We start from the raw sequence: 24,936 nt of genomic DNA on the forward strand, positions 1-24,936 counted from the left end.
CCCAGATCACAAATTTTCAGTAGTTTCACATCACAGGGCTATCTGTTTAGTTAAAACAGTTTATTTTTTGGTTTGCAATTTTACAAGGGCATTATTTAATGAAGGACAAGCCAGTCATCGAAATGAAAGGTGGTGCAGTCACTATATCATATTACTTAAGATGGGTTAGTAAGCTATGACCATAATATAAAATCTGTTTTATTTCAGACTACAATCTAAGGAATGGATTTGCAGTGACATTGGCACATGCTGCCCAAGCAGTGTGAATCATAGACTGAAGGCTAGAAGTGCTCCAAATGACATCCAATGTAAAATATATTTCTGCATAGAAATAACTGAGCCTCTTTTTGCTGATTACATTTTTGCTCGCTTTACATGCTCATTCTCTTTGTTTAACAGATGCACTTAAGACTTGTTCTTCTCTCTGACATTTTTTTGTCATGTGAAGGTTAATTATTTGACTTAATCTCATTGTCATCTGTTAAAATTCAAGGAGTTTGAACATTCATTCCTGGAATCTTCTTAGACTGATAACTAATTAATGTTTTACGCTGCCATAAATATTTCTGTAGTTTAAGTGAATGACTCAAGCTTACGAAATGCTGTATCATGTGTGGGTGCTAAGGAATTTTCTTTCAGCAGCAAAATACATTAAAACTTTTTTTTGTCAAAAAGAGTGCCAGAATAGCTAAGAAAATTACTCTAACCCATACTAGCAGCATAAGTCTGCCTTACGTCTACTTTTTCATAGCGTTGGAAACTTTGTTCTTTTATATAGATTAGGCTAAAGTAGTAGTGGCTCATCTGTTTGAATTGTTGTCAATAAAAAAACAGAGCAGTGTTATAGATCAAGCTCAATACAGGATAGATGCATCAAAAAATTGTCTGAGGTTGTTTTTCCATACTGTAAAATAAATGTTAATTACACATGGTTTATAATAAAGTTAAAATAAGTCATATTGGAGTTCAGAAGAGTGATATGTTTATGTCTAGCATCTGGAACTATGATAAGAATATAAGGCTAAACTACACACGGGTTGAAAACAAGTTTTGTCTTTGACAAGAAAGTCATTGTCCTGTCTTTAATACAAACATTTAAGGGTCATGTTATTTCTTCTTTGCCTCCAATGTCAACCTGGAGTACTGTTTTGAGTCCTTGGCATAAACAAGAATAGAATCTGACCTCCTTGCTGCAGAGGCTGCAACTATCTGCATCACAAGAATAAGCTTGTCTGACTTTCTAAAACCATACTTAATTGTCCTAAAAAAAAATGAAAGATAACTTTTTAATATTGACAGCTGCTGTCAATAGCTATCATTATTTCTAGTTTTATTGGCATTTGAAGCCTATGATTTACTGCTAGTATCTGAATTTGTGACCTTACAGTGTTCTTGTCATTCCTGTTTTTTACCTTGTGCAGTTGAACTGCCTATAAAGAAAAGTCGTTAAGGCCGTCAGTGAGGGGTTATGGCATTACCATAGTTGGCATGAGCTAGGGAGCAAGAACTTCTGATGAGATGTGTGCCACTGCCAAAAATGCCAGCTGAACAGAGTTGAGATTATTGCTCCAACATATATAATAGGCTCCTGACTGTAGAGTTGCAATTACTCTAACATTCTCACTGTGCTACCAAAATTCTTTAGTGTTAGGGACTTTTCGAGAACATATACAGTTCATAGCACATGTTCTAAGGCATTTCTTGTTCAACCAGGCCACCACATTCACATTTAATTACAAAAATCAAGTTTTGGGAATGAATTCAAGAATTATTGCTTGCATCAAACTTGAAGATAAATTGAAGAACTGGGAAAGAGAATCCGGTTGTGTAACTGGTACCACTAGAGCTACTTGGTGGGGTTTGATCCAGAGCTTTATTCCATAAAAAATGAGAAATGTTTGGCTCATTAGGGCATGTATTGCTTTTGTGTCTACTTACAGTCTCCAACTTGATACTATAATAATGACTTTTGACCTGAATAAGATGGTGGTATTATAAACCAATACTCAGGTAAGTTGGAAATGATTCATTTGAAGCCAAAAAACTCAGCGTAGGCAACCTTGCCCATTTTGTTTGATCCTCTGGAACAGCATGTGTAAGGCAAGAGATGGTCTTGTTCAAAATGTGTATTACCAATACTGGACAATCAGCTGTGGTATACACAAGGAAGGATAGTTGATGGATAATGGTTGAATAGCAACATGTCTTCACAATCATGAGACAGTATCTGTTATCAAAACAACCTGAGGTGACAACTTTCACAAATAACCCTGTTCTGTTATTTGCCACTCCACTGTAGATCAGCCTTCCCCTCCCATTATCTGAACTTCTAGGTAAATTTTTGCATTATTTCCTGTTCTATTAAAAATCAAAATTATTACTAAAGAATTAGGAAATATAGCTTACCAAACATAGGCAGTTAATGCATTTATTCCCCCCCCCCGCCCAGTTTACCATGCAAGATCTTCAGCTAGTGTTTCAATTTGATTTGCAGTAAAAGCAGCTAACTAAATAATCCTACCAGACTGTTTTACAAGCAGTAGCCCCTGACAAACTGTAGTATCAATAAAAGCGAAGTATTTGTATAGAACAGCATATTCTTGTTTTCTTTGTGGGAATATTGTAGTGCTTCTCATTTCCTGTAATAGTGCAGCACATTAATGGTACTGTGGACAGTGGGGCAGTGTTACCAGTCTTGCACATGAGTACCTGTATGAAGATTGTGCGTAATTAGTTATCCTTGGGTTGGATATTACTAAAATGCTTTTTTATTCTCTACAAAAGCAGGAGTCAAAGGTTCACCTCAGTAATAACAGTTAGTAGACCTCGGTGCCCACTGATGTTAGCCAGAATTTCGCAGAGAAACTCAGCGTGAGCATACTGTTTTTTAGTTAATCTTGGAGTAGAAGCATACACTAAGCTGTACTGGTCATCAGTTTTTCTTCTAGCCACAAGAGTTATAAAAGAAAGATGCTACTAGCAATCTAAATAATTAACATTTCATCAAATAAATGCTTTGGGACACTGTATGCACAAATCACCATCTGTGACATTTTTGAAGAGGTATAAAGTAGCAGTATGGGTGTTAACTCTGAATCCTAATGATGACTGACTGCAAATGTGATGCATTTTATTTTAAATTTTGTAAGGAACACTTCATTACATTGAGAAGTACAGATTCTTAACACTAAAATTGAGTGATAATTAAGTTTTTTCCACAGTTCATAATTTTCTTATAAGACATCAGAATTATATTGATAATATTGCTTTAATACTAATTGAATTTTTAAATGCTTTTATTTTGGAAAGGAATACGTTTTTGTATTAAAGATATTTTTGTAAGCTAAAAATCATGATTTATAATATCATAAACTTCTGATTAACTTACTATAAAAATTTGTTGTATCATAAACTACAGTACGTTGTGGTTTATGCTGCAGACAGTATTTCCATACAAAGCCTGATTCACTTGAATTTTAAAATCCTAAAAAAATATTCTTTTTAGGTAGTTGGATTTCTACTATATTTGAAATGAGCTAAATAGTGGGTTTCTATATCAATCCTCAACATCAAAACACATAGTAGACTTCTGAAAAAAGTCTTTCAATTTTTCTAAGAGGTGAGAAAGCACAAAAAGATGAGAGAAAAAACTTTGTATACCGATATAGTTGGTACTCATCCACAGGATCAGGGAGCAGTTGATTGAAATCTAGTTTCAAACTATTCTAGGACTTAATTGTGAGAGACAGAATGATGCACCTGCTGAAGCCAAAGATGAATTTAGGGGTGCTTGTTCTTGTTACCTGGTAGAATCAGTCCTCAGATAAAAACTTACTGCCAAACAGTCTTTTCTCTGGAGAACTGATGATAATAATCAGTTGTATCATAGACAATACGGCAGCATATTAATTGCCATAATTAAAATGCATCACACTCTGACTGAAAACTGTGGAACATTTTGAATTTTAAAATTAAATGCACCAGTTTAGTTAATAATTACTGATGTCTTTGTTAGCTAGTGAATACCATGCACCATGCACTTTGTAATTCTTATATAGCTTTTAGTGCCTTACCATGCTTAGAGGATATAGGGTGATGTCCTGGTAAAAGTATATGCCTTGAAAGCAGTGGGGGAAAAGCAAGGAAAATGCAGCAGAGGAAAAGAGATGGGATTAGGAAAATCAGTAGAACGGTGGAGCAGTGGGAAACTAAAGAGGGAATCTGAGAAACAAGAAAGTGAAGGGGTATTCCAGCACATCTGTGCTGGAAGAAATGCAAGGCTGAAACTTAAATGTGAAATTTTACATTTTGGAAGCTTGTTCTCTTCCCTTCCTTTGCTGCTTAGGTTATAAAGTTTTCAGAGGAGCTGGAGGAAATCAGCCCTCTGTATGCTTGAATGACTCTCTGGGCAATACAAATGAGTCATCAATGACTTTAGTGTGCAGCAGGAGAAAGACGATACTGGAACAAAATGTTCCGGTGTGTATTTGTGTAGCATCTAGCATAATGGGCCTCTGCTCCTGACTGAAGCATCTAGGCATTCCAGTGATGTAAATATTAACTAATAATAATAAAAGGACAAGCACTTTGTTTGCATCCATGTTGCCATCCATGTTGTGTAGACTGAATTAATATCAAATACATGTTTAGCTTTGCAGCTTTGTTTACCTTCCTTTACCTTTCTCTGAGCAGTACAGTTCATTGCTGCAAAAAAAACCTGACAGTTTTAAAAGCGTCCAGTAAATTTTTCGTATTGGAAGACATGGTCAATGTTTTTAAAATCTCCTTGGTAATAAGCAGTAGCTGTAGAATGGAATTAGAAGAAACATATGGATACAGTTGCTGATTATGCTGCAGTTAAAAATATTTGCAATGATAATCTTGATTTAATAGGTACTCACTGAAAAGAAGGTACTAGTCTGCTTACACAGCAAATAAAGGTTTTTTTTTTTGGTTTTTATTTTGCAGTGTATTAATAAAGTACAGTGCCCAATGATGACTAGTGTGTTTGGAAGAATGGAGAAGACGGCCAAACTGGGTGTGGCTGTTGACTAAGCCAGAAGTCTCAAGTGACTGTGCAGAACATTTCTCACGTTACTTCAAATCACTTATCTGGTTTTCTTTAAGTAGTGGTGGTGGTTATGCCTTGGGGTCAGAGGGGTACCACAGACTGTGAATATAGCCAATCTGCTGTACAAGAGGCTATGTTTAAGCAATCTTGACATTAATCTTGGCTTGGAGAATGGAGATCTGCACCTAGCCACCTGATGTGTAGATATGGTCTTTGTTTTTTGCATGCATCTATCTGACATTACCTTTACAATATGGAATAAAATATGACTGATAAATACCTGGAAGTATTAAATAATGGAAAGACTGATCTAATCTATAAACCATCTGTATAACTTTGGCTAGAAAGTTAAATGGATGCTTCTAAACTAGAAGAAAGCAAACAAACTTGTGTTTTAGTATGCCCAAACTGGATACAGTGGGCACACTGGATAAACTGGAAAATAAGAAATTGCATTCAGAGCTATGTGACTGGAGAAAAATTAATTCAGTTATTTGGAGAGTTCATCAGCTGTGTGTAAGCTTCTGTTAACACACTTGAACTGAAAGAACTGGTATGAATGTTGCATACAGAAGCAGGACAACGCTGAGTTGTTTTTGGGACTGCACTCTACATTCAGCAATCATGCAGTAGCTTATGCAGTTCAGCCTCTTCTTAGATGCCATATTTCAGAAGATAGATGATCACAATGACCACTTCTTGCTTTATAAAATAGCATGTTGTAAAAAATTTTAGAATTGAATAGATCTTAGTGATATTTTCTAAGTGAATTCACTGTGGCACCTGATTATTAGAAAATTAGAAATGGTTGGACATGGCTAAATTTTGTGTGCAATCTCTGTTATGAATGGTATAACAAAATTAGACAGATTAGAAGGGTTTCTAAATGCTATGTATATTTTATTCCTGAATGACAAATTACTTTTGAGTTATATGTCTAAATTAATCTATGTTTCCCCTCCTGCATGGTCAGAAATTTCTCCCAAATCTTTGACCAAGTAGGTGCTTTCTAAGACAGCTTTTCATTATTTTCTCCTCTAAGACAGACCCACATAAGGCAAAGGTAGATTTACTGTGCTGTAGGGGATGGAATAGGTGAATTAATAGGCATTCCACACCATTAATTTCTATGGGGAAAGTCCAAAAATTATTCATAAGGTCTTCTAAATTAGAGCCCTTCCCATTAAACTCTCTTGGAATCTTTTTTACTTGCTTTCATTCTGCTGATGTATAAAGGACTGTAACTTGGTGCAATCATTATGCCAGGAGGCCAGAAGAAGGTGTAAGTTAAAGGAATTTTGGAGTCTGTTTGACTTGTATTGTACTCAGGGTCCTTGGCATGCTAACTCATGCAAATTGGCTTTCTCCTGTCTGCTATAAAGGAAATTAACAACTATCTGTACAAAAGTAGAAGAAGAAGAAAATAAAAAGGAAGGTGAGCTTATATGTAAAATAAACTCTGCTGGCACAAGGTTTAAACTGGCCTAATTTCCCAACATACCACACAGAAGTCGTTTCATAGGTTCATACCTTCTGAAGCCAGAAAAGATCATCTTAATCAGATTTGCCAGACTTAACAGAGGCCACGGGACTTTTAACTAATTTTTGATTCAGCTGTAATAGTATAACTGAGGGAATAAAATGACAGTCATTCTTTATGAGCTTCAGCCCATTGCACACTTTCACAATGAAAATGCAAAGTCCAGATTTAAACTCTTGACAAAACAGGTTTCTTTTGTTGGCTAGCTTTCTTGAATTTTCAAGTGTCTGTAAACTATGTGCTGAAAAGTACATAACCAAAACATAGATTTTTTAAGAGAAAAATGCAATTATATTTTAAAAGTTCCACTGAGAATAAAAACCATAAAATAAAGTCTGGGAATAAACCGGTACCAATTTCCACAGTACCAGCAGAACCTAAGGATAAGTCACTAAGACTAGATGTAAGGCAACTTTGTTTATCTTTGCATGCCTTTTTAAAGCTTGACCTGTAATTACCAAATACAGTCCCTTGAATTTCTCTGGTGAGACAGAAAACTGCTGTTCTTAATGCTGGAGATTTCTTCTTTTATTTATTTATTTATTTGTTTGTTTGTTTATTTGTTTCAGTTCATGGCCAGAACGATTCTGGGATGAATTAAAGGAAGAAAGTTAGATCAAAAGTATAAGGGTTTATTTTGCTTTCTGCTGTTCTTTTGCATTGCTACGGGCATGAAGCTTACCTACTGACTACATGTATGATTGTGTGTAGTTGAAGCATAATTAATTAAATGAATTCTTCTGCCAGAATTACAAGTCTTCTGGGAACTCTGTTTGTTTAAACCCAGAGAAAAGGCAGAAGAGCTGGAATTGTCTTCACATCTCTAGCCAGAGCAGTCAGCACTGAAATGCGTGACCTATAGTCCAGACTTTGGAATGGGGGATTTTATGTTTGTTTGTTGCCAAGGTGGCCTATTCTGATGCTACATCTTGACAGCAATTGTTTAAGATAGACAAGGGGCATGGAGCATCTGTTGTTTATAAAACACAGTAACTGCAGTAAAGAATGACTCTGGGGACAGCATGAGAAGCAGAGTAATATCCCCTCAGTACAGAGATAGTGGAAGATGGGACCTTGCTTCAGAATAGGTAGTAGCAGGATAATACTGAAGATACTTAGGCAAAAAAGAACAGAATATGGCTATGAAACAGGCAAAACACAGACCTGAAAAAAATGCAATACCATGGTGCTAGCAGGGAAAAAGACCTGCAATGTTTGCCTTGTGAACAAGAATATGTTATGAAAAAGGTGGTGTTGAGCAAGTTCACACTTTTCTTTCTCATTGTAGCTACCACAGGGTATGGCTAGACATACAATAAGAAAAAAAGAGATTGTCCATGGGGGTCAAGCTATTTGTTTGGATTTCCCACTTCATTAGTATAGGTGCTGATGATTAAGATTTGAGTAAATCTCAAATAAACTGTTAGTGGTAAAAGAGTAAATACAGCATACTACTTGACTTTCTGGCTTGATCTCAGACCTGCCTGTTCACCTGTAGACCTGACCAGAAATTGCTGGTCTATGTCTGATGCTTCTTTCCATCTCCAGATCTGATCCAGACCCCAGCTTCCCAGCTTGACCTTGAATGTTAATTGTCCTTACAGACTTTTTTGGCACCTGGACTTTTTGCTGATCCTGGTTGTCACTTCCAGGCCTGTTCTGCTGGTCTAGAGCTAGGCATTTCCAGTTTTGAGGGTATGGGTGTAATAAGAATAAAAACATATTGAGAGTTCTGCTGCAGTGATAACCTGCCTGCGAATCTCTTAAGATACTGAAGTGTTAAGCATAAAGTAAAAGGCATGAAAGAGGGGACCAAGTCTCAACAATGTAAAGGTTGCTAATATCGCTACAAAAAGGAAACTGTGCAACAGTTAGAGCCTTTGTCAGTGCATAAGGTGGCCGCAGCAGTACATGCCTTCTGTCTGAACAATTGCTTTAAAGGAATGACCCCTCTAAACCCCTCACCCCTTTACTAACATTGTGGCCATCAGTTGCAGATATCCGTATCTAGATCTACAGTGATTTTGTCATTTTGGGTAAAATAAACATTGGGTCCTCTTTGCAGATGATATTAAAGGAAAATCATACAACAGCCATCAGAGTTATGGAAAGGAGGGTCATGCATGAGCTGTTTCTCCTTCATGGTCAAGCCCAGTAGTAACAGCTGGAGGAATTCAACCTTGTGTATGCTTGAATGAGTCCATGCACAATGCAAATGAGTAATCAATGGGTTCTGTGTGTTGCAAAAAGCAGTAAGATTGGAAAGCAGTAGGTACTAGTAAACACTTTAACATCTCAATAACCTTCTATGGAAATCCTTACTGCCATCATGAAATGTTGCAAAGAGCACAGAACAGGTGGACTGCTTTAGTATCTGTTTTGATCATACCTGCTGAACTAGCTTTTAGAGAAAAACTGTCAGACATATAATAAATAAAGCACTTCAAAATGAGAAGGGAGAGGACTTATGAGAGCTCTGACAAAGGGCTGTCACATTTTCTAGTAAAAAAAGAGGCCTGATTACATTTCTAAAACTACTGTTCCAAGGTCTCCTGGCTAAGGGGTGAGGCTTACCTCTATGCTGCTATAGATAGTTTTTCATAGATAAGGTTGCTCAGTGTCTGTCTGAGTACTTTCAAGCAAGGGAAAATAAGGAGACGTCACAAATTGTCCCAAAACCTTAAATGACTATGCAGAAGAAAACTGGTTTAAGAGAGAAATTAGGATCAGACTTTTTTCTTCTAATATTGGCATTACTTTGCTTTGGGGTGTTTTCTAGGGGGTGGGAGAAGAATTGGGTTCCCATTCAAGGAGACTAACTTAAGAAGCAGAATTTAGCTATTAAATATCTTCTAGTTGTACTTACAATACTTGCAGGCATTCTAGTGAAAACTTGCTACTAGAAATATGTTTACTGCTCACATAGCAAATATTTGAGAGAGCAAATTATGGATTTTTAATCTAAGATTTTTCCACCAGATACCTGACTTCATTTGAATTTATCCATTCACTGAACAAAATTTGTATATCAAGGAAAACTGTACTGCCTTTGAATAAACAGTTCAAATGAAAAATTTTAAATCCATGTTACTGAGAGAAAATACATAGTGAATAGTTGCAGGTAATGAATATAGTTGAGAAAGTATTAAGCTACTTGTGGGCACTTGACACATGGAAGAGAGGCTAAATGTTATTAAATTATTCACTGTGAATCATTTGCTCTTCCACACTCCCCTAAGTCACTCTTCTTTTGATCTGATTGTATGGTGCTAACAGAGGGTACAGTGCCAGAGGAGTGTGTCATCCTTAAAAAAGAAGGGGGTTTATTATTATTATCTCAGTGGTAAGCATTGAAGTAGCAGGGATGTCTGCTGACAAACAGGAATTTTGTATTGCTCAGAGCACTGTCCATAAGAAGGGGCTGTCTCTATTCAGTACTAATGTGTAGACGCTAAAAAAGAGCAAACTACATTTTTAATTTTGAAGGTCATCTTCTACCTAAGTGCTTAATGGATGGCTGGAGAGAGAGGGTTTGAATATATGGTGACAAGGCAAGGGAAGAAAGTATAATTACTATGTCATGAAATTTTACAAGGTTTAAAAAAAAATTTAAAAAAAGTCCAGATAGCTCTTGTACATCGGTATAAAACATTTTAAGTGATAATAATCAGCATTTCCTTGCATTCATATTGCCCTTCTAAAGATTTGTACCTGCTCTGGTGGGATTAAACTTTGCCTCATATCATCATGGAAACAAAATCACTTAGTATTAAGACTGAATTCAAAGGAAAGGATACATTTTGAAAGGATAATTAGCTATTACCTATCCCAGGTACATTTTTGTGAGATACACAGGGGAATATGTACTCCTAAACTTGTCTTAGCTTTAGTATGTTTCTTCACTGCCTGCTGTGAGTATGTCTCTGGTGTTAATCAGTTTCAGTTCCAAGTTCCCTCCAGTGTGTAGGTCCCCTGCGACTCCAGATTGCATGAATGGTAGTGCATGGTGAAGCTCACAATGCATCAAGCAGCTGACCCCCAAATATATCCAGGATTTATTTTTTTTTAAAGGTATTGTAGACAAGAGTGCAGCACCTTTTTTCATCCGTGTGGTATCCCAACATTTCATACATGCCCTAACCACATTGGCAGAATATGTCTGAAAAGCACCCCTGGGCATGCATGCAATACATGACCTCATTTTCATGCTGTAAAAAGGTCACTTTGGTGAGCTGCAGTAGAATCCTCACGTTATTCATTTTTTCGGGGGGGGGGGGGGGGAAGTCTTTTACATCTTACCTACATGAGTCTCAGAGACAATCCAGCACTGGTTTCTATGTATTGTGGATATAGCCAGTCTGATCTAGTGATTTATTGCTCAGCAGTGTAAAGCACTATTCTCTACCTCTTGGTCCGTAGGCAGGGTCCACTCCTTGGTGTGGGTGCATTTAGCAGTGTAGATGTAACTTCTGGCATCCTTTCAGGGCACATTCTCTCTCACTATTACTGCTTCTCATAAGCGGGATGCAACATTGTTTGGTGTCATCACTCCTGCTCAGCCTCCAGTGTAATTTAAACACCTTTTCCCACAAAAGACATATCAAATAGCTTCTGGGTTTATAGTCAATCTTCAGAGACACATATAAGCATATCATGCCTTACTATTGAATGACCAGATCATGTAAACCAGTAAATGCCTGCACATGCTTCTGTGTGTTTTATCATGACTAGCGAGCATTCTTAGATTTTGAGTGGAAGTTTGTAAAAGACCCCAAAACCTTTCTTGAGTTTCTTCTGTCACAGAGTATTTCCTCCAGGACGTGAAATATCCTTGCATTTCAGCAGGTGACCTTTCTCTTTTCATTCTTTCACTCCAGTTATACAAGATTGTATGTGAAATGACTAACCCACAAGACATTCTCATGTACATAATGGAAGGAGACCTGGATGCATGCCCTTGTATCACTGATGCATTGGTTGTTGTGGATGAAAGTCAAGTTGATGGCTAGAGAAAGCTCCCGTGCTCTTTTTTTATTTCCCTTCCTATGGATAACTGGTGAGCATGGACTCTGAGGTTTATTATGAGATGTACCCACACTGGAAAGAAGAGTGTCTCAGTAAACCTTTCTGCTATAACTGTCAACCAACTTCTTCACATAGTTCTCAGACAAGTTGCCAAAGCCTTTGCAGGGTAATTTGTTACCAAGTAATGCTATCTTTCACACTCAAACTTCAAAGAAGAATATTCTGGGTTGCATTCATCTCTTTGTTGAACATTATCCCATTTAAGTCATCAAAGTTTAATGACTCTTGTTGTCTGCTCTGTGATAAAAGCAAGTATTTCTCATTACACCACCTGTGGGATTTAGCTCAGAGCTGAGCTGAAAGTCAGCAGAAGACGTGCAAGGCCCAGGTTCAAAGTGATGTTTGCAATCTGACACTTAGTACTAGTACTGAATATGAATCATAGCCCATAAACTGTAAATAGACGAACTTAACATCCTCATATATTCACTAGTAAAGCTATTGAATATCCATGTAATGCTTTATGTTGGAGCATATATGCTTTTATTTTGAAAATCCACTGAATAAAATTAACATTTAAAACTCGGGAATGGGTCACTCCTGAACATTTTAAATTCTCTGAACACTTGGATTTCTTCTTTGTGATTCTAGCTATTATCTTCTATTAATTGAAGTTTGGGATTCAATTTGTCACCTGTTGAAGTAGGTAAGTATGTCTAGGGTAAAAACAGGCATTTTGTTAAGGAGATTAAATCAAAGATTAGAAATAACCTTTAAAGCAAGAATGACAATTTTAACATCTTTCTTTTTCTGTGCTCCCCATGACTATAATTCATACTAATTTCCTCAAGGTACCAGTCAGTATTTCACAAAAAGTGCCTTGACAGAGAGAAAGGCATCATGTATCAGGTAGCCTTTGTATTCTTGGTGTGGCATTTTCTTTTCATCCACTCTCTGCTATATATGGCTCAATTATCATTTCTGAGACTAAACTGTATCAGGAGAAGGCAAACTGGAAACAACTTTGATTTGTAACTTCTATAAGGCCTATTGTGTTCTTAAAACTGTAAGTGGAAGCGTGTGCTGCTGAGAGGGTTTGCCCTGTCTTTAAAGAGTATGACAAGGGTCCTCTTGGGAGCTTAGTCCAACAATCACTGGAATAAATGGGAATACTATTTTTTATTTAACCAAGTGAATGTTCAGACTATAGCAATGAAATGTAGAGCAGCAGAACTCTTAGTCTAATTGAAAAAATGCTTTTTAATCAGCATGGGTAGCCAGCTTTCTAGAAACTCACCCTTCTCAGATACGGAATTTCACATTCCTAGGTATCAGTGCCAGATTTTCTCCTCAGATTCAGCTCTAGTCATCAAAGCTTCAACTCTTTGAATTTACCATCTTCGGAAGCATGGTGCAGGTGCACTGATAGGACTGAAAACTTGGACAAAGCTATTTTCTGGGTATTAGAGATGAAATGTATAACCTTTAGACCTGTTATTACATGCTGTCAAGTGTAGGTCGAATAGTAGGGTCATAGGATGGAAAAAAGACCTAGAAATAATTCAGTAGAAACCCTATGAACTGTATATAAGTGTCCTGTACAGGGTCTGCAGCACATCTACTTTATATGACCTTGTGTATCACAGACCATGTAATACTTTCTAGCATGATGTTGCAAAGTGAAGATTTACAGTAAAAGATCAGAATTCTCAACCGTACAGTACTTCAGAAAGACAGCAGAATCTCTATCCATGTCGAGGATGCCTGCAGTCAGAGGAAATTGGAGAGGCAGAATTTTCACCATGGGCTTTTACCCATGTATAACCTGCATGTATGCCGTGGTTTAAAACCAGTCAGGCAGCTCATTCACTCACTCTCAACTTGTCTACTCTCTTGTTTCTTTGGTTTCATTTAATGTACAGACAAAAAAAAAAAACAAAACTAAAATGTATTAGTCTGGTCATGCCAAATAGCAATAGCAAAAGGAGAGGGATTTAATAATCTTTTTAATGTCTATCAAATATATATTGTTTGAAAGAATCACAGTTTCTGAGGATATATTTACTATTCTCCTATCTGATATTCAGTGTCATTTGTTTGTGGGAGAGGATTTTTAAAGGAAAGGTAGAGCTAATTTTCTGTGTCAGCTTAACAAAAAGAATCTGTGTACTGTGGATAGCAGTCATTAAAAGGATCTGTCATTAAAAATTAATCTGAGATGGGTTCTCTTTGTTAGTCTTTTGGTAGGAGATAACAATTAGAATTGTTTGAAGACAGATGAGTGATGCTACCAATCAAAATCTGCCATGTTGATTTAGGCAACCATTAAAGAACACAGAAGCATTTTTTAAAAATACATTTTTCACACTTGCATGCAGGGCATCCCCTTAACTGAAAATACAGTTGTCATCAGCTGACTACCAAGGATGCTTACATATCACTTATTTAGTGTTTAAATGACTAAGCTACAAGAGTTAGATGGTTTATTGAATTACTGAATTGTAAGGGTAGTTGGAAATAGTATTTCAAATTCCTGCACAGATTTCTTTCATGGTGCCAGAAACTTGTAGACTAAATCAGCTGGTTAGCATTGAGTGCTCCAGTAGTCCATTAAGTGTGTAGACTCCTGTAACTATATTCAAATATTGATATGGCATCATTTACACATGAAGAGGAAGAATAGATGGGTAAAATTCACTCAGAGAACCTCAGACTTTACAAAAATCTGCAAAAAATCTGGGAGCCTTCCTAGACCTCAAGATTTGTATCTTCACAAGAAAAGTAGCATCTTAAATTCTTCTTAGGACTCCATCCATATGATGCATAAAACAGTACCAGTTCTGTTTAGAACACAAGCATAGATATAGGAAAGAACTGCTAAATTATCTGTGTAAAACTGGATTTATGCATTTGAGCTATTGGATTGTTCACAACTTATTCAAATGTTAGAACCCTCATTTAATTCCATTAAAAAAAAAAAAATACAATTGATACTCGCTGCCTTACGTAATTTTCATGTATAATTTATTCATCATACACTGCTATTGCTAAATCATTTAAGAATAAATTTTCATTGTAAGAGGAACATCACTGTAGTTAGATCATAATGTATTTCCAATAAAATGTTTTACTCTAGACAAGAGAAAATATTTTTATCTTTAATTTTTTCCCAGTGGTTTCTTTTTCTCTCTCTTCTGTTTATCCCTCATCTTTTAAACTCTCATTCAGAAAAAGCTTGTCAATTGCTAAGTTCAAGAATATACTTAAAGTCAATGATACTGAAAAACATGTTTTTAGAACACAGTTATTTTGTTAAATGATGGTATTTTTAAAAGTTAAAGACTCACAGGACTCTGTGCTTGCTCTCCTTGGTGTAAAAGTCACTCATTATACCTTCATTGTATCTCTGTGACAGTAAAACTGTACTGCATCTGCAGTATAGATTGGCAGACCTGTAGTAACTGCTCTCCAGGTAATGCAATTTAAAAGAAAGAAAAGCTGCATGACTAGCAAACCCACCCATTAGGCTTATGTCTCTGTCTCTGTGTGTGGGTAGCAATACTCTTAGCTAATTTAAGTCACCAAGAAAGCTTTTTATGTAGTTTAAACTTTACAGCTGGATGGAATTCAGTTCCCCAAGTATTTAATCTAGTAATATTTTAAATATCTTGATATGCTTAGTTTTGCTTTCAGCAACAGTTCCAAAGGGGTCTCCAAAGGGATCAGGTCTGCCAACAAGATCTTGGTGTCTCAGGTATCCTAGGACACTTGAAACAGATAACTCTTATTTTGAGGTAACTGAATTTCATCTTTGACTCTTTAGAGGGTATTAGTTACCTTTTGGAGGTGTTACATGTTTTCATGGGATAGAGTTTGGGACAGCTACTTTGAACATGGTGACTGAAGTTAGGTGAAATAATTACTTTTCCATGCCTACCGTAGTAGCTTCTGTACTAGCCTCTGCTCTGTAGTATAATTTATGTTCCATGAATTATACTGAAAATTATATGTAATACAGTGCATTAACCCTTCAGTAAGGTATATAAAATACTAATATGAAAAACAGTATGTATAATACTGTAACTTCTGATTTGTAAGCAAATTGGAGAGCAGCTTTGATCTTCACCTTCTAACGGCTATGTTTTGTTGCCCAGTTTACAGGCTTATAAAATGGCACTTGTTCTAAGTCCATGTTTCTTAACCTTGTAGTGTGAAAAATGAGATTTACATCAGAACGTATATCAATTACCTGGGATTATAAAGTAAAGCCTATGTAATTTTTATATATATGTATGTTTGTGTTCTAAGAATTTTACAGATACTTCATAAGCTAGAGAAAGGGGGATAGAACAGTATAGAAGTATGATTTCTTTTTGCTTAAATTTGTGATTTTTTTTCAGTACTTTATGGTACCTCTATTTTAACATTATGTTTTTTGCAGTCATGTTTTATTACTTAGTAAAGTGATCATAACCTAAAAATCTAGGTCAATATATGGTATCTGAACTATATGTGAAAGCTACACGATGGTGATCAAGTCTAGGAGAAAGAAGTAAGTGAGGTATTGGTACTTGACATAAAAATGTTAAAGTTTCTGATCTTTAGATTTTATTAACCTTCTTTGAGGCTATTATAGTTTGCTTTCACATTTCTCATTTCTTGCAGAATGTTCTAATAAAGTTTTTCTAAGCTAATGTAGAGACATCTCTGAAAATTGGCATCTCTGATTTTTAAGGGAATTTTGTTATTTTTAGTAAGAGAAATCTTAACCTCATATTTCTATTTATTCCTAATTCTATCTTTTAAAGTGTTCTTAGGCAGGAAGATATTCCGAAGGCCTGCTTTTGCTGAGTACCTCCTAAAAAAAACTCTGACAGCAGCCCAGCTCCTGTGAACCTTTTAAGCTCTGCTTCTTCCCTAGCCCTGCCCTGGTAGTTCTGTCTAGTCCCATAAACCTCATAAACTCCTCACTGAACACAAGAGAATAAGACACATTTGCTGTCTCTACAACATGCTGTTTCGGGGATACGCTGTTCTGAAGTACATTAGGATAATGTAACAAATGCAAATTACCACTGATTTTACAGCTTCTCAAATCTAAAAAATGCCTTGTCCAATTAATCTCAAAATTTCTAGGTGGGGGGGAAATATTTCAGAACACCACACAAAAGAAATTTCTAATAGAACAGTCTGATGTTAAAATTGATGTAAAGGCCAAATTGAGCGTATAATGGAAAGTACTTACAACCTTAGCCATGGAATGACAACCACAGCTCCATAATACCATCCATTTCAGAAAATCAAAAAACTTTAAGCAGAATACCTGACAGAGTATTCAGAAATGGGGGCAAAAATACTAGCCAAGGCAGGTCTGTGTTTATCACTATGCTGATATTGCCACTTACTGTGTATCAAGAAAAGACGCCACTATTACGGTGCCGAACTAAATACTGCCCACATTTATGCTGAAAATCAGTGAAAGTCAAGTACTTTGGGGTTGTGTTTACTAAAGCCAGCTGAGTTATTCTGTATTTTCAATTACATAACATGACAAAATATAATAAGAATCTGTCCTTAAGTCACCTATTAAGAGAGCTATTTTTCAGTTTTCGGCTGAGGCACCAGCACTTTTCTTAGCTGGCACAGGTCCATATTTATAACATGCACCCTCATTTGTTTAGTAACACATCTGAATGTCTTGAACAAAAACACTGCCCATGGGAGTAAACAGTTTTCGTCCTACACTTTATGCCCGAAGTTTGGCCTTGGGAGACCACTTTTATGCAGGTTGTCAGGCCTGCATTGATTTAATTTAAATTTAGATACCTAACTTAAGTGGCTAAATAATGACCAAAACTGCCATAAGTGATTCATACCTCCACTGACTATGTGAAAAGCTGATGGGGAGAGTATTTGGTTAGGTACCTACAGCTAGCTGGGATAAATGTCTTTCAGTGTGCCTGCCATCCTGAATCAAGCGAAGCACGAATAGGAAGGAAGCCAAGTGTTGACTCTACTCCTCAGTGCAGTCTCCAAGACAGCTCTGTCTTGTAAAGGGAATTGCTGTTTGCTGCTGGATCAGACCGACAGAAGTTTACCATCCCTGAGGAGCATGGGTGTGTTTCTTAAAACATCTCTTTCTCACAGTGTCTCACAGAGTTACCAATGGACACACTGCTCCTTTATCAGTTTTAAATTAAATCCTTAATATGTTCTTAGTGTAATTTTGTTTTGTTTCTCTATTTTAGTTGTCAATAAATGAAATTATTTTTCCCCAGGTCAAAGTCTGTTTTGCCTATGGTGGTAATCGGTAAGGGATCGCCTTATCTTCACTTGTAAGGTTTGTCGTTTTACTTTCTCCTACCAAATGTCATCAATATATCAACCTTCTGTCTATAAAATTGCAAATCAGTCGTCAGTAATAGATCTTTATGTCACAGAAATAGTTTTTCAGGTAAATTCTCTCAGTAAAGACATCATCTCTGAAGCTACAGCTAATTTGAGGTGGTGAGAAATGTGTAAAACATGTTTTCTCTTAAATACACCACATTTATTTTTTATGAACTGGTATCTCTTCTTGTAGGGATACAAAGCACTTACCAGTTGAGCTTAATGGAAACAAAATAAGCTGCCTTCTAAAATTTGAGATAATTTTAATAATAACTGTTACTTAATAACTGGTCAGAAAATAGAAAAAGTTCAGAAACTTTAAGAAGCAGTTTTTACTTACATTGTTTGGACAGAAATTTTGGAGTCCCTTCAGCTAGAACTACAGCATTTATTTGTTTTATGCTGATTACACTGCACAGCTATCTGTGCCACACGCTCTCAGTGTGGGTTTGTTGTCAACCTTGTTATTCTGCTCTTAGGTAATTTATTCCTTCTTTAATTTTGCTGACTCCCATCTCTGAACCCACAAGACTAATTTATCTCTGGATATGGCACTACATGTTTTGTTATGACTAAAAAGAGGAACTGCTGACGCTCACAGCTGGTAGATTTCTGTTGGAGGAAGATTGAGAGACTAATTCAGATCTAGAAAGCAGCAAATAATGCTTTGGAAGGTAATGAAGGCTATGGACCTGTTCTAAATAAACAAGAGTACATACATTACTGGTGCATTTTCCATGTAGAATTTAACATAAAAGAGTTAAAATTAAGGCCATTCCATGCAGTGTTTGATAGACCTTTACTGCATTTTTTTCCATGTAAAAAATACCTGTGCCTAGAGATGTTTTAAGACATCTTTATTTCTCCTTGGAGCTCTCATATATTTTATTTCAGTTATATTCTATACTACATAGACCCCATCCACAAGAGGTTCCTTTGGGAATGCCAGGCCCTGACTGTGTGAATAATCTGTGTGAAAATCATATCTTATTCTCGAGGCTTACAATTTAGAACCACTGAATATTGGTATGGGTTACAATAAAGTGGAGTGCTTGATTATTTGTATCATGATTATGGTGCTTTTAATGCAATATAATAATTATTGTATAATCTGCATGATACATAGCTATATGATACATTTATATGACTATATCGAAAGGGACAGAAGCACTCGTCTGTCGGCCTGACACCATCTCAAGGGAAGTGTGTTGCCTACCAGGGGCATGGATCAGGGATGTGGCAGAGAGGCTGCCTGCTCTAGTAAGTCCCACAGACTATTACCCACTTCTGGAGATACATGTGGGTGCTAGGGATATAGATAGTAGTAGCCTCAGGAACATAAAGAAGGACAACAGAGCCCTGGGGGAGGTGGTTAGGGGCTCTGGAGCTCAGATAGTCTTTTCGTCAATTCTCCAGGATACAGGGGAGGACCTAAAAAAAGCTAGGAGGATTAGCCAGGTTAATAACTGGTTAAAAGGGTGGTGTCATAGTCAGGGGTTTGGGTGCCTTGAACACGGGACCCAAGTTTGTAGGCCAGGTCTAGTGGGGGCTGGTGGAGCTGCTCTAAAGAAGGGGAAGAGCAGTTTTGGTAGGAGGCTTGCCAGACTGGTCAAGGAGGCTTTAAAGTAGATGTGTTGAGGGAGGGGGGCATCATTCCATCCCAACACACCCAGTCAGGTGCCAGCACCTATAATAAATGCTCAGAGCAATGTAGAGATATTCCAGCCGCTCCAGCCAATGAACTGGCTTCATTTGGAGCTCGGCTCAGATGCCTCTATACAAACGTCCATACCATGGGGAGCAAACAAGAGGAATTAGAGATGTGTGCACATCTACGGGGCTATGATATAATAGGCATCTCAGAAACATGGCGGGATGGTTCCTATGACTGGAGTGTTGGAATGGAAGGTTACAGGCTCTTTAGAAAAGACAGGCCTGGCAGGCGGGGAGGGGGAGTTGCCCTTTATGTTAGGGATAGGCTGGAGAGTATGGAACTCTGTCTGGGGACAGGTGAGCAGTCCACAGAGAATTTGTGGGTCAGGGTTAAAGGGAATATAGCTATGGGAGACATTACTGTGGGGATCTGTTACAGACCACCTGATCAAGGAGAACCTGCGGATGAAGCTCTCCATAGACAGATAGGAAAAGCCTCACGCTCGCAGGCCCTTGTTCTCATGGATGACTTCAACCACCCTGACATCTGTTGGAAGAACGGTACGGCCCAGCACAAGCAATCCAGGAGGTTCCTTGATTGTGTGGAAGACAGCTTCCTCCTGCAAGTAATAGAGGAGCCGACAAGGAGAGGTGCCGTGCTTGACCTCATGCTCACCAACAGAGAAGGGTTGGTTGGAAATGTGACGCTCCAGAGTAGCCTTGTTTGCAGCGATCATGAGATGGTTGAATTTGAGATCTTCAGGACAGTGAGAAGAGCGTGCAGCAAGCTCAATCCCCTGGACTTCAAGAGAGCAGAATTTGGCCTCTTCAGGAACCTGCTTAGGAAGGTTCCATGGGATACAGCCCTAGAGGGCAGAGGGGCCCAGGACTCTTGGTTGATATTCAAGGATCACCTGCTGCAAGCTCAGGAGCGTTGCATCCCAACCAGAAGGAAGTGCAGCAGGAGGGCCAGGAGACCTCCTTGGATGGATAAGGAGCTCCTGAGGAAAATTCAAATGAAAAAAGATGCATATAATACGTGGAAGGAAGGACAGGTGGCATGGGAAGAGTACAGGGATGTAGTCCAAGAAGCTAGGGACCAGGTTAGGAAAGCTAAGGCCCAGTTAGAATTAAACTTGGTTAGGGGTATTAAGGATAACAGGAAGGGATTCTACAGGTCCATAACAAATAAAAAACAGACAAGGGAGAACATAGGTCCCCTCAGGAAGCTCTCGGGAGAACTGGCTACACAGTATTTGGAGAAGGCTGAGGTTCTGAATGACTTCTTTGCCTCGGTCTTCAACTGCCAAAGGCTCTGACCAAACCACCCAGGTCTTGGAAGGCAGACGCAGGGACTGTGAGAATGAAGACCTTGGGCCCACTGTAGGAGAGGATCTGGTTCGAGACCATCTTAAAAATCTGAACGTGCACAAGTCCATGGGTCCTGATGAGATCCATCTGCCAGTATTGAAGGAGCTGGCAAATGAAGTTGCTAAGCCACTGGCCGTCATATTTGAGAAATCATGGCAGTCAGGTGAAGTTCCCGAGGACTAGAAAAAGGGAAATATAACCCCCATTTTCAAGAGGGGGAAAATGGATGACCTGGGTAATTACAGACCAGTCAGTCTCCCCTCTGTGCCTGGCAAAATCTTGGAGGAGATTCTTTTGGAAGGCATGCTAAAGCACATGAAAAACAACAAGGTGCTTGGTGACAGCCAGCATGGCTTCACTAAGGGGAAATCCTGCCTTTGGTGGCCTTCTATGGTGGGGCTACAGAACTGATGGACAGGGGTAGAGCAGTTGATGTCACCTACCTGGACTTGTGTAAAGCGTTTGACACTGTCCCACATGACATCCTTGTCTCTAAATTGGAGAGACATCAATTTGATGGATGGACCACTCGGTGGATAAAGAACTGGCTGGATGGCCACACGCAAAGAGTTGTGATCAATGGCTCAATGTCCGCCTGGAGACCAGTAATGAGTGGTATCCCTCAGGGACTGGTGTTGGGACCAGTCTTGTTTAACATCTTCATCACTGACATGGACAGTGGGATTGAGTGTGCCCTCAGCAAGTTTGCCGATGACACCAAGCTGTGTGGTTCGGTTGATACGCTGGAGGGAAGGAATGCCATCCAGAGGGACCTTGACATGCTTGTGAGGTGGGCTGATGCCAACCTCATGAAGTTTAACCATGCCAAGTGCAAGGTCCTACACCTGGGTTGGAGCAATCCCAGGCACAGCTACAGGTTGGGTAGAGAAGAGATTCAGGGCAGCCCTGTGGAGAAGGACTTGGGGGTGTTGGGTAATGAGAAAATGAGCATGAGCCGGCAGTGTGCGCTTGCAGCCCAGAAAGCCAACTGTATCCTGGTCTGTATCAAAAGGAGCGTGACCAGCAGGTGGAAGGAGGTGATCCTGCCCCTCTACTCTGCTCTTGTGAGACCTCACTTGGAGTATTGTGTACAATTCTGGTGTCCTCAACATCAAAAGGACATGGAACTGTTGGAACAAGTCCAGAGGAGGGCCACGAGGATGATCAGGGGACTGGAGCACCTCCTGTATGAAGACAGGCTGAGGAAGTTGGGGCTGTTCAGCCTAGAGAAGAGAAGGCTGCGTGGAGACGTCATAACAGCCTTCCAGTATCTGAAGGGGGGCTATAGGGATGCTGGGGAGGGTCTCTTCATTAGGGACTGTAGTGATAGGACAAGGGGTAATGGGTTAAAACTTAAACAGGGTAAGTTTAGGTTGGATATAAGGAAGAAATTCTTTCCTGTTAGGGTGGTGAGGCACTGGAATAGGTTGCCCAGGGAGGTTGTGACTGCTCCATCCCTGGCAGTGTTCAAGACCAAGTTGGATGAGGCCTTGGGTGATATGGTTTAGTGTGAGGTGTCTGTGCCCACAGCAGGGGGGTTGGAACTAGATGATCTTAAGGTCCTTTCCAACCCTAACTATTCTATGATTCTATGATTCTATGATACATGAAAATTGAAGATGCCCTATAGGAAGTTTTCACACTCAGGATGTCTCTGAATTGTGGTTTAGCTGTAAGAGTGGATTTTGTCAGTATCTGTAGTATGCACCACCTACCTTCTCTCTCCTTCAGCAAGGCTTAACTAAAATGACTCTTAGAATACCTCAATAGCCTTTTTAGGTAATTCACCTACACTCTGACACACTTGTGTAAGACATAGGATTGTCAGTAATTTACCTGCCATGGTAATTAGTTTGCTATATTATATATAACTACAGCTCATAGTGTATTCACTATAGCTTATTGTCTATTTAACTCTTCCACACTCAGCTATTTTTATGGTCTCATCCATGAAGTTAGAAATAGTGCTGCTCTTCAGCACCTGTCTTATAACAGATGCCTGTTTCTCTCTATCAACAGGACACCTGGTTGTAATATTAATAATACATTTTTTAAATTTGTCCCCTTCTCGCTTGCTTAAAGTTTGAGACTTTCAGGTTGTTGAAGAATGCAGTGACTCTTACTGATCTGTCTAAAGAAAAAGCGAACTAACAAAAAGACACAATATAGTTGATAGCAAATGAGCTGTGATGGTACTTTTCTTCATCCATTTTTACATTCTTGCAAATTACTGCTAAAACTCCTGTCTGCAGCAGAATCATGCCTGGAAAGTTTCCACTCCCTCTTTCTAAAGGGCCACCACTTTTCTCTCTCCAACTTTTGCCGCTGCCGAAACATACAGTGCATATCTCCTTCCAGTCAAAGACAGTAACTGAGGGGCACCTGTGAACCATCATATCGCAAACCGCAGAATGACAGGCAGTAACAACTGAAAGAACATGCGCAGGAGTTTGAACTCTGAATACACTCTGTTTGTTGCTTGCAGTCAGCTCTTCTGTTAGTATATGTTTGTACACACACATACATATATCAGACCAAGAAGAAATGGACTAAGGAGCTCTTCAATTTTTAATATGGGGACAAATTCAATCTCAGATATTGTAGCATCACAAAGAAAGAAAAGTGGTTCTGTTTTTTCCTTCCCCCCTCTTGCACCAGTGAAGAACCTTTGCAGTAACCCAAAGATGGCAATTTAGTTTCCAAACTTTGGACCTCTGTTAGCACTGCAATTCTTTAATGATTTATACTCAGTATGCATTCAGTCACAGACAAGAGAAACATAACAGCTTTTAGAAAGTCTTGGATATATTACCACAATAATTGTATCAGCAAAGACTTTGGAGCACAGACAAAATACATGAAATGGAGGAACATTCACTATTCACTCAAGAAGCGCAAAGGAAAAGATCAATATTTGCTCAGTCAGGAAGGTCAAAATAGGCAGAAAGTAGAGGGAATTCACTGTCGAGACTGGGGCACAGAAAATGGAAATTGTTTTCCTAAAGTGCTAGTTGATGTCTCTAAAAAATCTAGGTTCATTTACAGATGCATTTTGCAGAATGCTTGTAGTTAATAAACAGATGGCTGTATAACAGATTTCGGCTGGAGAGTACCCATCAAGGGACAGAAGACTGGAGATATGACCTTGTGTTTTGAGGCAGGAGTGGGAGAAAAAAACAGTATGCATCCATTCTAACTACCTAGCTAGAAGCCTGCAAAGTCAACTTCATTCACTGAGCTTTAAAGAAGCAGAAGGTGGTCCAAGTAGTTAGACAGTGATTAAGCATTGAAGTTAACTAAATATCAACCAAAAAAATTATCTGGGCTTGAATATAATTCTTAGAAATTTTTAAACATCAAACTCTTTAGTTCATTAGTACAACAGGCTGGGTTGTTATATTTCACATCTGTACTGAGATTGACATTAATATTGCAGCAAAATGAATATAGGTTTGTATTTGGGAAGGCAGATACTTGAATCTCTGTAATTAGACTTCAATAAGGAAAGTGGTTAGTGGTAGCTGTTTGCAACAGTGCTGTGCCAAGGGTCGTGTCTTTCTGAACCAAAAGGGTCAGATACAAAAACTTTTATTACTTTTCAAATGCTAATTAAAGAGTCTATTAGTATCTTGAAATACTGTTTCAGTAATTCATTGTATGAAGACTGCATTCACTAAAAGAATATGAGAAATGATCTTTTAATCAATATAAGTAGTAGCAATAAAGACTGGCCAGTATCATCCTTATAGAATGATCCTGTATATCATATTAGTAGATTATCATTTACTGTATAAGACATCTTTCTTCTGTATCTTAACAACAAAGAGGAAGTTTTATTCTCTGCTGTTTCACAAAGCCTTGTGGTTTCGTCTGAGAACAGAGAAGC

This window comes from Pezoporus occidentalis, unplaced genomic scaffold (genome assembly GCF_034315485.1).
Source record: "Pezoporus occidentalis ecotype Australia unplaced genomic scaffold, CSIRO_AGI_Poc_V1 ctg5, whole genome shotgun sequence".
NCBI lineage: Eukaryota > Metazoa > Chordata > Aves > Psittaciformes > Psittacidae > Pezoporus > Pezoporus occidentalis.